Raw genomic sequence first — 16,013 nt, forward strand, 5'->3', positions numbered from 1 at the left:
AAGGAGGGTGGATTATACTACAGGGTTTAGGGGAGGGGGGGAGATGGGAGGGCTTGGGGATGGGGGAAAAGCGAGGGCATGGGGGATTAGGGAGGACTTGGGGGATTAGGGAGGGGGTGGGGGAGAAAGGATATCCTGGTTACCCAAGGTGAGTATCTTGGGCACCAGGCGTTGGGGCAGGTAGGGCATCTATTGGGTGGAGGATGGGGGAGGTGTTTCTCTCTCTGTGTTTGTTGAGCTGCTTGTGGAGAGTTCAGCGCTCCCCCTCTGGGATTGTAGGGCTCGGGGTTGTGGCTACCTGATTCCTTTCTTTCTCCCTGCGCTCCCTCCTCACGGCTGCTGCCTTCCTTCTCTCGTCCCTTGTCATATTCCTCTACAGGAATACTTTTTTGAACTTCTGTACATTTGCCTGTCTGTTCTTCCTTCCTAACAAGTCTTCTTTTGTTCTCTCGCTCTTGAATACTACTTTCATCACTCAGTCTCAGTCCTTGTTGTACCGTCGGATCCTGAAAACCTTTTCAATATTTTGGTCAGCCCTCTCCATCTTTACCCCTTTAAGGATCTCATTAACTTAATTTTTTGTCCTTGTCTTTCCTTTCCACTGGACCGGTCCCTGTTTGCTCCTTAATGCCTACTATTGCTCTATCAGCTGGCAAGTACATCTAGCTGTTTCCTGAGAACAGGCCACTTCGATGTGTACTCACCTAGTTGTGTTTGAGGGGGTTGAGCTCAGGCTCTTTGGTCCCGCCTCTCAACCTTCAATTAACAGGTGTACAGATTCCTGAGCCTATTGGGCTCTATCATATCTACACTTGAAACTGTGTATGGAGTCAGCCTCCACCACATCATTTCCTAATGCATTCCATTTGTCAACAACTCTGACACTAAAAAAGTTCTTTCTAATATCTCTGTGGCTTATTTGGGCGCTCAGTTTCCACCTGTGCCCCCTAGTGCATGTGCCCCTTGTGTTAAATTGCCTGTCTTTATCTACCCTATCAATTCCCTTGAGAATCTTGAATGTGGTGATCATATCCCCCCAAACTCTTCTGTCTTCCAGCAAAGTGAGGTTTAATTCCCGTAGTCTCTCCTCGTAGCTCATACCTCTCAGCTCGGGTACTAGTCTGGTGGCAAACCTTTGAACCTTTTCCAGTTTAGTCTTATCCTTGACTAGATATGGACTCCATGCTGGGGCTGCATACTCCAGGATTGGCCTGACATATGTGGTATACAAAGTTCTGAATGATTCTTTACACAAATTTCTGAATGCCGTTAGTATGTTGGCCAGCCTGGCATATGCCGCTGATGTTATCCTCTTGATATGTGCTGCAGGAGACAGGTCTGGCGTGATATTAACTCCCAAGTCTTTTTCTTTCTCTGACTCCTGAAGAATTTCCTCTCCCAGATGATACTTTGTATTTGGCCTCCTGCTCCCTACACCTATCTTCATTACATTACACTTGGCTGGGTTAAACTCTAACAACCATTTGTTCGACCATTCCTTCAGTTTGTCTAGGTCTTCTTGAAGCTTCAAACAGTCCTCTTCTGTCTTAATCCTTCTCATAATTTTGGCATCGTCTGCAAACATTGAGAGAAATAAATCTATACCCTCCAGGAGATCATTTACATATATCAGAAACAAGATAGGACCGAGTACAGAGCTCTGTGGGACTCCACTGGTGACTTCACGCTAATCGGTGGTCTCACCCCTCACTCTAACTCTCTGCTTCCTATTGCTTAGGTACTCCCTTATCCACTGGAGCACCTTACCACCTACACCTGCCTGTCTCTCCAGCTTATGTACCAGCCTCTTATGCGGTATTGTGTCAAAGGCTATCCGACAATCCAAGAAAATGCAGTCCGCCCAGCCCTCTCTTTCTTGCTTAATCTGTGTCACCTGGTCGTAGAATTCTATTCAGCCAATCAGGCAAGATTTACCCTCCTTGAACCCATGATGGCGATTTGTCACGAAGTCCCTTCTCTCCAGATGTGCTACCAGGTTTTTTTCTCGCGATCTTCTCCATCACCTTGCATGGTATACTAGTCAAGGACACTGGCCTGTAGTTCAGTGCCTCTTGCCTGTCGCCCTTTTGTATTTTGGGACCACATTTGTCGTCTTCCATATTTCTGGTAGGTCTCCTGTCTCCAGTGACGTACTATACACTATGGAGAGTGGCAAGCAAAGTGCCTCTGCATACTCTTTCAGTACCCATGGCGAGATACCGTCTGGACCAACAGCCTTTCTAACATCCAGATCCAGCAGGTGTCTCTTGACCTCCTCTCTCGTAATTTCGAACTCTTCCAAGGCCGCCTGGTTTACTTCCCTTTCCCCTAGCACAGTGACCTCACCTTGTTCTGTTGTGAAGACCTCTTGGAACCTCTTGTTCAGTTCATCACACACCTCTTTGTCATTCTCTGTATACTCGTATTCGCCTATTCTAAGTTTCACTACCTGTTCTTTTACTGTTGTTTTCCTTCTGATGTGACTGTGGAGTAGCTTTGGTTCGGTCTTGGCATTGTTTGCTATATAATTTTCATAACTTTTCTCTGCTTCTCTTCTCACCCTGACATACTCATTCCTGGTTCTCTGGTATCTCTCTCTGCTTTCTGGTGTTCTCATATTCCGGAAGTTCCTCCACGTCCTTTTGTTCAGTTTCTTTCATTCCATACATGCCCTATTATACCATGGATTCCTCTGCTGCTTCTTGGATTTTTCCTTTTGTGCCAGGATGTATCTGCTTACTGCCTCCTGACACTTTTGTGTGACATAATCCATCATATCTTGTACAGACTTAGCTGTGAGGTCTGTGTCCCAAGGTATTTTCCTTAGGAAGCTTCTCATCTCCTCATAATTTCCCTTTCGGTATGCCAGCCTTTTATTTCCTAGTTCTTTTTCGGGGGGGGGGGGGGGGGGGGATAATTACTAGCTCTACCAGGTACTCAAAGTTCAATACACTGTGATCACTCATTCCCAAGGGTGTTTCCATCTTGACTTCCTTTATATCCCACTCATTTAGGGTAAATATCAGATCAAGCATTGCTGGTTCATCCTCTCCTCTCATTCCTGTTGGATCCTTGAAGTGCTGGCTTAGAAAGTTTCTTGTTGCCACGACCAGCAGCTTAGCTCTCCCTGTTTCTGGTCGTCCATGCGGGTCTCTGTTCTCCCAATCTATCTTCCCATGGTTGAAGTCTCCCATGATTAGTAGTCCAGATCCATTCCTGCTAGCAACAAAAGCTGATCTCTCTATTATGTTAATGGTGGCCATATTGTTTCTATCATATTCCTGTCTGGGTCTTCTGTCATTTGGTGGTGGATTATATATGACTACGACTATAATTTTTTGCCCTCCAGTTGTTATTGTTCCTATTATGTAGTCACTGAAACCTTCACATCCCTGAACAACCTACTCCTCAAAATCCCAGCCTTCTCTTACCAGCAGGGCTACACCACCACCACCTCTTCCTTCTCTCTCTTTCCTCATTACATTATAGTACTTTGGGAACACTGCATTTGTTATTGTTTTCCTCAGCTTTGTTTCTGTGAGAGCTATTATGCCTGGGTTTTCCTCTAGTACCCATTCTCCAAGTTCATTTGCTTTATTTGTAATTCCATCTATGTTAGTGTACATTGCCTTGAGGCTCACTTTCTTCTGTCCCTTCTCAAATCTTCTCCTTGGTGAGTGTTCTGCTGGTGTAGGAAACTGTGCCATGGGTGTGTGGGGATTTGTGAGGTGGATACCAGGGTTTCAGAGGATACTGGGATGAAGGGTGGGGGGTCAAGTGAAGGGGGTTATCTTGAGGTTATCTTGAGATGATTTCGGGGCTTTAGTGTCCCCGCTGCCCGATCCTCGACCAGGCCTCCACCCCCAAGAAGCAGCCCATGACAGCTGACTAACACCCAGGTACCTATTTTACTGCTAGGTAACAGGGGCATAGGGTGAAAGAAACTCTGCCCATTGTTTCTCGCCGGCGCCTGGGATCGAACCCAGGACCACAGGATCACAAGTCCAGCGTGCTGTCTGACCGGCTCCGGCTGTCCGGGAAGGGACAGGGAGGGTATGGGGTGAAAGGGGCGGGAGGATAGGAAGGAAAGGGGGGTTTTCTATGCAGAGGAGGGTGGTGGGGAACCCACAACCAGCTACCCAGTAACCCCACTGGTGTTACTGGGTAGCTGGTTGTGGGTTCCCCCCTCGCCTCTGGGGGTGATGTGTTGGGAGCTGTGGTTTCCTGGTTTTCTCCTCTCGCCCTGCGCTTCTTCCTTGCTTCTGCCGCCATGGCTCTCTCCGCCCTTGTCATGTCCCTCTGGAGGAATACTTTTTTTAATTCTCCCACATGTTGCAGGTGGCTTTTCCTTGTTAGAATCGTGTTCTTTGTGTTCTCAATGGCAAACATTATCTTTAACACACGGTCTCAGTCTTTTTTGTACCAGTCTAACCTGAAAACCTTGTCAATGCTATGCTCAGCCCCTTCCATGTTTAGTGCCTTCAGTATTTCATTTACTGCCGCTTTGTCTTTATCATTCCACTCTTTCCTACTAGAGCCTTCCTGCTTTTTAATACCCACAGCTACCACTGCTCTTTTCCTTTCCAGCAGCTGGCTAGTGGAGCGTGCCGCTTCCTGTGAGGTGGCTGCTTTCATGGCGACCTCCATCACTGCAGACATTACTTCAGAGTTGATTTTTTTAGCATTTCTGCAAATGTTGCTAATATTGTGGCATTCTCTTCCAAAATACTATTACCACCTTCTCGCTGGGTGGTTATCTGAGTCTCAGCATCGATACTGTTCTCTTTGAGGGCTCTAATCTCGTTCTTTGCTGCTGTCAGCTCTCTTTTTAGGTTGCTTATCTCATTCTTCATTTCCTGCATCTCACTCTTGATGTCCTCCAGAAACTGGGCGAACATTTCCTTCATTTCGTCACCTGAACTTTTCCCTGTTCCCCTGTTGCCTCCGGCTGTCATGCTTGACTCTGTTCCTAGTTGTGCCGTGATAGGATTTGTCAGAAGGGCAGAGCGGGTTGGGGGAGAGAGAGATAGAGATAGAGAGAGAGAGAGAGGGAGAGAGAGAGTGAGAGAGAGAGAGGGGGGAGAGAGAGAGAGAAAGAGAGAGATAAAGAGAAGGAGAGAGAGAGAGAGGGGGGGGGAGAGAGAGAGAGAGAAAGAGAGAGATAAAGAGAAGGAGAGAGAGAGAGAGAGAGAGAGAGAGATAGATAGAGAGAGAGAGAGAGGGGGAGGGAGAGAGAGATAAAGAGAGAGGGAGAGATAAAGAGAGAGAGAGAGAGGAGAGAGAGAGGGAGAAAGGGGGAGAGTATGTGTAAGGGGGATGCGGGGGACTGGGAGGTGGGGGGGAGGTGGTGGCGACCAAGTCAGGTCAGGTCAGATGAGGGGTAAGAGAGGAGGTGGGGGATAGTGGGGTCTTAATGTCTCTTTCCACAAAAGGTGTTAATCCTTTCTTCCCTGACTGAACGTTTTGTGTGTGCGTTTTTGCGTGTGCGTGTGTATGTGCATACGTACATGGGCGTGCGTGCATGCGTGTGCATGCGTGCGTGCGCGTGCGTCCGTGTATCACAAGTTCCCGTAAGCGTTAACTTCTACCGAAATGAGCCACTTTGAGATTTTAAATATATATGCTATCCTGAACAAGAATTTGATAATATTTTACCTAACACTGTACACCTGATTAATTGACCAGAGAGGGGTACATACTAGTCTGCATTTCCGCTCACACAACTAGATGAGTAATGACAATGTATGGTTGCCAGTGCTCCGTCGTCGCCTTCCACTTGGTGATTCACTAAGTGCTAGTAGATTTAGGATGGCGGTTCTTCTCTATCTACACAAAGCTCTGGAGTCAGTCACTGTATCGTTGTGTTACAGTTCACTAATTTTTTACCACTGATCACAGTCACCACCTAACAAACACAATCAGGTAGTTCCACGGCGGGTCGTCCCACCTGGCTGTCAGGTCAGGTCGCTCCATGCGGTCCTCCACACTGTATATGCACCGGTGATGCCACTAGCTCCACTTTGGTTTCTTTGCACTATCGCTAGCGATATGACTATGCTATGCTATGTTGCACCCTGCTAGCTACACACAGCGTGAGGCCAAATACTATGATCTACCCATGTGGGAGCCGGTCGGCCGAACGGACAGCACGCTGTACTTGTGATCCTGTGGTCCTGGGTTCGATCCCAGGTGCCAGCGAGAAACAATGAGCAGAGTTTCTTTCACCCTATGCCCCTGTTACCTACCAGTAAAATAGGTACCTGGGTGTTAGTCAGCTGTCACGGGCTGCTTCCTGGGGGTGGAGGCCTGGTCACGGACCGGGCCGCGGGGACACTAAAGCCCCGAAATCATCTCAAGATAACCTCAAGATAGCCTCTATATTCCTTCAATGTCCCGAGAAATTGACGAATTTCCGCAGACTTCATTAATCGTGTGTCTCCCCTACCGTCTTCGGTACTACTACTCCCAACAAACCACCCAACAAACACAATCAGGTAGTTCCACGGTGGGTCGTCCCACCTGGCCGTCAGGTCAGGTTGCTCCACACGGTCCTCTACACTGTATATGCACCGGTAATGCAACTAACTCCACTTTGGTTTCTTCGCACTATCGCTAGCGATATGACTATGCTATGTTGCACCCTGCTAGATAGTTGCTAGTTGTGTGTGTGTGTGTGTGCGCATGTTTGTATGCGTGTGCGTGTGCATGTTTGTGCGTGCGTGCGTGCATACGTACATGTGCGTGCGTGCATACGTACATGTGCGTGCGTGTGCGTGAGTGTGTCCCGAGGGCCCCTTAAGTGTCAACCTGTACCTGCAATGAGCCATTTTGAGATTTTAAATATATATGGTATACTGAACAAGAATTTAATAATATTTTATCTCACTCTGTACACCAGAATAATTGACAAGAGTGGGGTATATACCAGTCAGATCCTCCCGCTCACACAACCTGGAGAATAAGAGAGATGTCTGGATGACGAGGTGATCCTCGTCCCTCCCACGTGGTGCTTCACTAAGTGCTAGTAGATTGATGATGGAGTTCTTCTCTAACACAAAGCTCTGCAGTCAGTTACTGTATCGTTATGTCTGTTGTATTACAGTTCAGTACTTTACTGTACCACTGTTCACTATAGTCCAAATATCCCTTGGTACCAATATGTAAACAAAGCCTCGTGGTCCTCCCACGTGGCCTGTGCTAGCGAATGTTCACAGTTTGACACAAAGTTCTAGTAATAGCACTATATTTTTCTTTCCTATTTGCGGTTATACACTTTGTGATAACCTAGAACTGTGATCTGTCTCTGTAGGCTTAATAAACCCGTGAATTTTGACGATAACCGTAGAGCATGACCCTCCCACATAGTTGGCTCGACTGTGAGAGGTTGGGTGTGTGTGTGTACTCACCTATTTGTGCTTGCGGGGGTTGAGCTTTGGACCCGCCTCTCAATTGTCAATCAACTGGAGTACAAATTCCTGAGCCTACTGGGCTTTATCATATCTACATTTGAAACTGTGTATGGCAGGCACAGTTCTTCTGCTCCTTCCTTTAGTCTCCAAGGGGAGATTCCATCTGGGCCTATAGCCTTTGTCACATCCAACTCTAGTAAACACTTCCTTACTTCCCCGCTGGTAATCTCAAACTCGTCCAGTGGTTCCTGGTTAACTATTCCCTCTCTTATCTCTGTAATTTCTCCTTGCTCTAAGGTGAATACCTCCTGGTTTTCATATTTAGTTCTTCACACACTTTCTTGTCGTTTGTAGTGAATCCTTCTGCCCCTATCCTTAATTTCATAACCTGTTCCTTTACTGTTGTTTTTCTCCTGATGTGGCTGTGCATCAATTTAGGCTGAGTCTTTGCCTTGCTTGCGATGTCATTTTCGTATTGTCTTTCTGCCTCTCTTCTCATCCGAACATATTCATTCCTGGCACTCTGCTATCTTTCTCTGCTCTCAAGTGTCCTGTTATTTCTTTAGTTTCTCCATGCCCTACTTTTTTACTTTGCTGCTTTGCTAGCCTATTACTCTGATTAAATAATGGGTTTCTCATCTTCATTTCACAGTTTTCCTTTTGGACTCGGACAAACTTGTTTGCTGCGTCCTTGCACTTCTGCGTTATGTAGTCCATCATGTCTTGGGCCGTCTTTCCCTTGAGCTCTGTTTCCCATGCTATATCTGTTAGGGATATTCTTATCTCCTCATAGTTTCCCTTCCGGTATGCAAACTTTTTTTTTTCAGTATGCCTCAAGTTCAATAACCCTTCTTCAATCAGGTACTGAAACACCAGTACACTGTGGTCGCTCATTCCTACTGTGGCCTCAAAACCGATGTATGTGTACTCACCTAGTTGTGCTTGTGGGGGTTGAGCTCTGGCTCTTTGGTCCCGCCTCTCAACCGTCAATCAACACGTGTACAGGATCCTGAGCCTATTGGGCTCAATCATATCTACACTTGAAACTGTGAATGGAGTCAGCCTTTACCACATCACTTCCTAATGCATTCCATTTGTCAACTACTCTGACACTAAAAAAGTTTTTTCTAATATCTCTGTGGCTCATTTGGGCACTCAGTTTCCACCTGTGTCCCCTAGTGCGTGTACCCCTTGTGTTAAATAGCCTGTCTTCACCAACCCTGTCGATTCTTTTGAGAATCTTGAATGTGGTGATCATGTCCCCCCTAACTCTTCTGTCTTCCAACGAAGCGAGGTTTAGTTCCCGTTGTCTCTCCTCGTAGCTCATACCTCTCAGCTCGGTTACTAGTCTGGTGGCAAGCCTTTGAACCTTTTCCAGTTAAATCTTATTCTTGACTAGATATGGACTCCATGCTGGAGCCGCATACTCCAGGATTAGTCTGACATATGTGGTGTATACTGTTCTGAAAGATTCCTTACACAAATTTCTAAAGGCCGTTCTTATGTTAGCCAACCTGGCATATGCTGCTGATATTATTCTCTTGATATGAGCTTCAGGGAACAGGTGTGGCGTGATATCAACCCCCAGGTCTTTCTCTCTCTCTCTGACTCTTAAAGTATTTCATCTTCCAAATGATACCTTGTATCTGGTCTCCTGCTTCCTACCTCAATCTTCATTACATTACATTTGCTTGGGTTAAACTCTAACAACCATTTGTTCCACCAAATGTTTATGTGTGTGTGAGTGTGTACTAATCTATTTGTGCTTGCGGGGATTGAGCTCTGGCTCTTTGGTGCCGCCTCTCAACTGTCAATCAACTGATGTACAGGTTCCTGAGCCTATTGGGCTCTATCATATCTACACTTGAAACTGTGTATGGAGTCAGCTTCCACCACATCACTGCCTAATGCATTCCATTTGTCAACTACTCTGACACTAAAAAAAATTCTTGCTAATATCTCTATGGCTCATTTGGGCACTCAGTTTCCACCTGTGTCCCCTAGTGCGTGTGCCCCTTGTGTTAAATAGCCCGTTATTATCTACCCTGTCAATTCCTCTGGAAATCTTGTACGTGGTGATCATATCCCCCCTAACTCTTCTGTCTTCAAGCAATGTGAGGTTTAATTCCCGTAGTCTCTCCTCGTAGCTCATACCTCTCAGCCCGGGTACTAGTTTGGTGGCTAACCTTTGGGACTTTTTCCAGTTTGGTCTCATGCTTGACTAGATATGGAATCCATGCTGGGGCTACATACTCCAGGATTGGTCTGACATAGGTGGTATACAAAGTTCTGAATGATTCCTTGCACAAGTGTCTAAATGCCGTTCTTATGTTAGCCAACGTGGCATATGCTGCTGATGTTATCCTCTTGATATGGGCTTTAGGGGACAGGTCTGGCATGATATCAACCCCCAGGTCTTTCTCTCTCTCTGACTCGTGAAGAATTTCATATCTCAAATGATACCTTGTAACTGGCCTCCTGCTCCCTTCACCTATCTTCATTACATTACATTTGGTTGGGTTAAACTGTAACAACCATTTGTTCGACCATTCCTTTAGTTTGTCTAGATCTTCTTGAAGCCTCAAGCAGTCCCCCTCTGTCTTAATACTTCTCATAATTTTGGCATCGTCAGCAAACATTGAGAGGAATGAGTCTATGCCCTCTGGGAGATCGTTCACGTATATCAGAAACAGGATAGGACCGAGTACAGAGCCCTGTGGGACTCCACTGGTGATTTCACGCCAATCTGAGGTTTCACCCTTCACTGCAACTCTTTTCTTCCTATTGCTTAATTATTCCTTTATCCACTGGAGCACTTTACCAGTTACTCCTGCCTGTCTCTCCAGTTTATGTACCAGCCTCTTATGGGGGACTGTATCGAAGGCTTTCCGACAGTCCAAAAAATGCAGTCTGCCCAGCCTTCTATTTCTTGCTTAATCTTTGTCACCTGATCGTAGAATTCTATTAAGCCAGTAAGGCAAGAGTTACCCTCCCTGAACCAATGTTTGCGATTTGTCATGAAGTCCCTTCTCGCCATATGTGTTACTAGATTTTTTCTCACGATCTTGTCCATCACTTTGCATGGTATGCAAGTTAAGGACACTGGCGTGTAGTTCAGTGCCTCTTGCCTGTCACCCTTTTTGTATATTGGGACCACATTAGCCGCCTTCCATATTTCTGGTAGGTCTCCCATCTCCAGTGACCTACTATACACTATGGAGAGTGGCAAGCAGAGTACCTCTGCACACTCTTTCAATACCCATGGTGAGATCCCGTCTGGACCAACAGCCTTTCTCACGTCAAGATCCAACAGGTGTCTCTTGACCTCATCTCTCGTAATTTCGAAGCCTTCCAAGGTCGCCTGGTTTACTATCCCCCTCTCCTAGCGCAGTGACCTCACCATGTTCTATTGTGAAGACCTTCTGGAACCTCTTGTTGAGTTCCTCACACACCTCTTTTTGTCATTATCTGTATACCTGTCCTCACCTGTTCTAAGTTTCATTACCTGTTCTTTCACTGATGTTTTCCTCCTGATGTGACTGTAGAGTAGCTTTGAATCTGTCTTGGCTCTGCTTGCTATATCATTTTCATAATTTTTCTCTGCTTCCCTTCTCACACTAACATATTCATTCCTGGTTCTCTGGTATCTCTCTGATTTCTGGTGTTCTGTTATTTCGAAAGTTCCTCCACGCTCTTTTGTTCAGTACTTTGCTTCCATACATGCCCTGTTAAACCATAGATCCTTCTTTTGCTTCTCGGATTTTTCCCTTTGGGCCGGGATAAACCTGTTTACTCCCTCCTGACACTTTTGGGTGACATAGTCCATCTTGTACCGGCTTGTACCGACTTAGCTCTGAGGTCTGTGTCCCATGGTATATCACTTAGGAAACTTCTCATCCCCTCATAATTCCCCTTTCGGTATGCCAGTCTTTTGTTTTCTAGTACTTTTTTGGGGGGATATGTCCTAGCTCTACCAAGTACTCAAAGATCAATACACTGTGATCACTCATTCACAGTGTGTGTGTGTGTATGTGTGTGTGTGTGTGTGTGTGTGTGTGTGTGTGTGTGTGTGTACTCACCTATTTGTGCTTGCGGGGGTTCAGCTTTGGCTCTTTGGTCCCGCCTCTCAACTGTCAATCAACTGGTGTACAGATTCCTGAGCCTACTGGGCTCTATCATATCTACATTTAAAACTGTGTATGAAGTCAGCCTCCACCACATCACTGCCTAGTGCATTCCAGCCGTTAACTACTCTGACACTGAAATAGTTTCTTCTAACGTCTCTGTGGCTCATGTGGTACTCAGTTTCCACCTGTGTCCCCTTGTTCGCATCCCACCAGTGTTGAATAGTTTATCCTTGTTTACCCGGTCGATTCCTCTGAGGATTTTGTAGGTTGTGATCATGTCTCCCCTTACTCTTGTCTTCCAGTGTCGTAAGGTGCATTTCCCGCAGCCTTTCCTCGTAACTCATGCCTCTTAGTTCTGGGACTAGTCTAGTGGCATACCTTTGGACTTTTTCCAGCTACTTCTTGTGCTTGACAAGGTACAGGCTCCATGCTGGGGCTGCATACTCCAGGATTGGTCTTACATATGTGGTGTACAAGATTCTGAATGATTCCATACACAGGTTCCTGAACGCTGTTCTGATGTTAGCCAGCCTCGCATATGCCGCAGACGTTATTCTTTTTATGTGGGCTTCAGGAGACAGGTTTGGTGTGATATCAACTCGTGTGGTGTGTGTGTGTGTGTGTGTGTGTGTGTGTGTGTGTGTGTGTGTGTGTGTGTGTGTGTGTACTCACCTAATTGTACTCACCTAGTTGTGTTTGTGGGGGTTGAGCTCTGGCTGTTTGGTCCCGCCTCTCAACCGTCAATCAACAGGTGTACAGATTCCTGAGCCTATTGGGCTCTATCATATCTACACTTGAAACTGTGTATGGAGTCAGCCTCCACCACATCACTTCCTAATGCATTCCATTTGCCAACCACTCTGACACTAAAAAAGTTCTTTCTAATATCTCTGTGGCTCATTTGGGCACTCAATTTCCACCTGTGTCCCCTTATGCGTGTTCCCCTTGTGTTAAATAGACTGTCTTTATCTACCTTATCAATTCCCTTCAGAATCTTGAATGTGGTGATCATGTCCCCCTAACTCTTCTGTCTTCCAGCGAAGTGAGGATTAATTGCCGTAGTCTCTCCTCGAAGCTCATACCTCTCAGCTCGGGTACTAGTCTGGTGGCAAACCTTTGAACCTTTTCCAGTTTAGTCTTATCCTTGATTAGATATGGACTCCATGCTGGGGCTGCATACTCCAGGATTGGCCTGACATATGTGGTATACAAAGTTCTGAATGATTCTTTACACAAGTTTCTGAATGCCGTTCGTATGTTGGCCAGCCTGGCATATGCCGCTGACGTTATCCGCTTGATATGTGCTGCAGGAGACAGGTCTGGCGTGATATCAACCCCAAGTCTTTTTCCTTCTCTGACTCCTGAGGAATTTCCTCTCCCAGATGATACCTTGTATCTGGCCTCCTGCTCCCTACACCTATCCTCATTACATTACATTTGGATGGGTTAAACTCTAACAACCATTTGTTCGACCATTCCTTCAGCTTGTCTAGGTCTTCTTGAAGCCTCAAACAGTCCTCTTCTGTTTTAATCCTTCTTATAATTTTAGCATCGTCCGCAAACATTGAGAGAAATGAATCGATACCCTCCGGGAGATCATTTACATATATCGGAAACAAGATAGGACCGAGTACAGAGCCCTGTGGCACTCCACTGGTGTCATCACGCCAATCGGAGGTCTAACCCCTCACCGTAACTCTCTGCTTCCTATTGATTAGATACTCCCTTATCCACTGGAGCACCTTACCAGCTACACCTGCCTGTCTCTCCAGCTTATGTACCAGCCTTTTATGCGGTACTGTGTCAAAGGCTTTCCGACAATCCAAGAAAATGCAGTCCGCCCAGTCCTCTCTTTCTTGCTTAATCTTTGTCACCTGATCGTAGAATTCTATCAAGCCTGTAAGGCAAGATTTACCCTCCCTGAACCCATGTTGGTGATTTGTCACGAAGTCCCTTCTCTCCAGATGTGTTACCAGGTTTTTTTCTCACAATCTTCTCCATCACCTTGCATGGTATACAAGTTAAGGACACTGGCCTGTAGTTCAGTGCCTCTTGCCTGTCGCCCTTTTTGTATATTGGGACCACATTCGCCGTCTTCCATATTTCTATTAGGTCTCCCATCTCCAGTGACTTACTATACACTATGGAGAGTGCAAGCAAAGTGCCTCTGCACACTCTTTCAGTATCCATGGTGAGATCCCATCTGGACCAACAGCCTTTCTAACATCCAGATCCAGCAGGTGTCTCTTGACGTCCTCTCTCGTAATTTCGAAATCTTCCAAGGCCACCTGGTTTACCTCCCTTTCTCCTAGCACAGTGACCTCACCTTGTTCTATTGTGAAGACCTCCTGGAACCTCTTGTTGAGTTCTTCACACACCTCTCTGTCATTCTCAGTATACCCGTCCTCGCCTGTTCGAAGTTTCAATACCTGTTCTTTCACTATTGTTTTCCTTCTGATGTGACTGTGGAGTAGCTTTGGTTCGGTCTTGGCTTTGTTTGCTATATCATTTTCAAAACTTTTCTCTGCTTCTCTTCTCACTCTGACGTACTCATTCCTGGTTCTCTGGTATCTCTCTCTGCTTTCTGGTGTTCTGTTATTCCGGAAGTTCCTCCACGCCCTTTTGTTCAGTACCTTTGCTTCCATACATGCCCTATTATACCATGTACTCACATGATATAATAGGTATAAATCGTGTGTGTACTCACCTAGTTGTACTCACCTAGTTGTGTTTTGTGGGGGTTGAGCTCTGGCTCTTTGGTCCCACCTCTCAATCGTCAATCAACAGGTGTACAGATTCCTGAGCCTATTGGGCTGTATCATATCTTCACTTGAAACTGTGTATGGAGTCAGCCTCCACCACATCACTTCCGAATGCATTCCATTTGTCAACCACTCTGAAACTAAAAAAGTTCTTTCTAATATATGTGTGTGTGTGTGCGTGTACTCACCTAATTGTACTCACCTAATTGTGCTTGCGGAGGTTGAGCTCTGGCTCTTTGGTCCCGCCTCTCTACCGTCAATCAACAGGTGTACAGATTCCTGAGCCTACTGGGCTCTATCATATCTACATTTGAAACTGTGTATGGACATCACATCACTTCCTAGTGCATTCCATTTACTAACTACTCTGACACTGAAAAAGTTCTTTCTAATGTCTCTGTGGCTCATTTGGGTACTCAGCTTCCACCTGTGTCTCCTTGTTCGTGTCCCTCCAGTGTTGAATAGTTCATCCTTGTTTACCCGGTCGATTCCTCTGAGGATTTTGTAGGTTGTGATCATGTCCCCCCTTACTCTTCTGTCTTCCAGTGTCGTAAGGTGCATTTCCCGCAGCCTTTCCTCATAACTCATGCCTCTTAGTTTTGGGACTAGTCTAGTAGCATACCTTTGGACTTTTTCCAGCTTCGTCTTGTGCTTGACAAGGTACGGGCTCCATGCTGGGGCCGCATACTCCAGGATTGGTCTTACATGTGTTGTGTACAAGATTCTGAATGATTCCTTACACACGTTCCTGAACGCCGTTCTGATGTTAGCCAGTCTCGCATATGCCGCAGACGTTATTCTCTTTATGTGGGCTTCAGGAGACAGGTTTGGTGTGATATCAACTCCTAGATCTTTCTCTTTGTCTGTTTCATTAAGTACTTCATCTCCTATTCTGTATCCTGTGTGTGGCCTCCTGTTTCCACTGCCTAGTTTCATTACTTTGCATTTACTCGGGTTGAACTTCAACAGCCATTTGTTGGACCATTCACTCAGTCTGTCTAGTTCATCTTGTAGCCTCCTACTATCATCCTCTGTTTCAATCCTCCTCATAATTTTTGCATCGTCGGCAAACATTGAGAGGAACGAATCTATACCCTCTGGGAGATCATTTACATATACCAGAAACAGTATAGGTCCAAGTGTAATGGTATATGCACACCATAGCCCCTTCCCCCCTCCCCCTTTCTCTTTCTCTTCTCCTTCCCTTCTCTCGCTTGCCTACCCTCCCTTGGGTCATTTGTCTTTTGTCACGGGGGGTCATAAACAGCTTGAAGCCACTTGCTCCCCTCTCTCTCCTGTCCTCCGGGCCAGTGACGAAGTTGGGTATATTTCCCCAGGGCTAATAAACTTGTGATCTCAAGTTACACGTGGGTGCCCAGTCAGGAAAGTCGTTGGTGTCTTCCCAGTTTTTGGAGTTTTCTGTCAAGTGGAATTGACCCTTATGGTCAAGCCTGATCCGGATTGGTTAAAGACATGTAGGCCTGGGGAGGCGGGGCCTCACAGGGTAGTGCCTGTCCATGCCATTGGCCCGGTTTCTAGAGCACCTAGTCATGGTAAAATCCATTGGCCATAGGCTTGGGATAGGCAGAGTTAATGTGGGCCTAGGAACTAGGGGTGGAGCCTGTTCCACTGGTGAGCGTTTTCAATAAAGAAAAGTTTAATGTGTCTGGGGACCTCGGCTGAGGTACATACAGGTCAACTGACCTGTGGGCAGC

This window comes from Procambarus clarkii, chromosome 21 (assembly GCF_040958095.1).
Source record: "Procambarus clarkii isolate CNS0578487 chromosome 21, FALCON_Pclarkii_2.0, whole genome shotgun sequence".
NCBI lineage: Eukaryota > Metazoa > Arthropoda > Malacostraca > Decapoda > Cambaridae > Procambarus > Procambarus clarkii.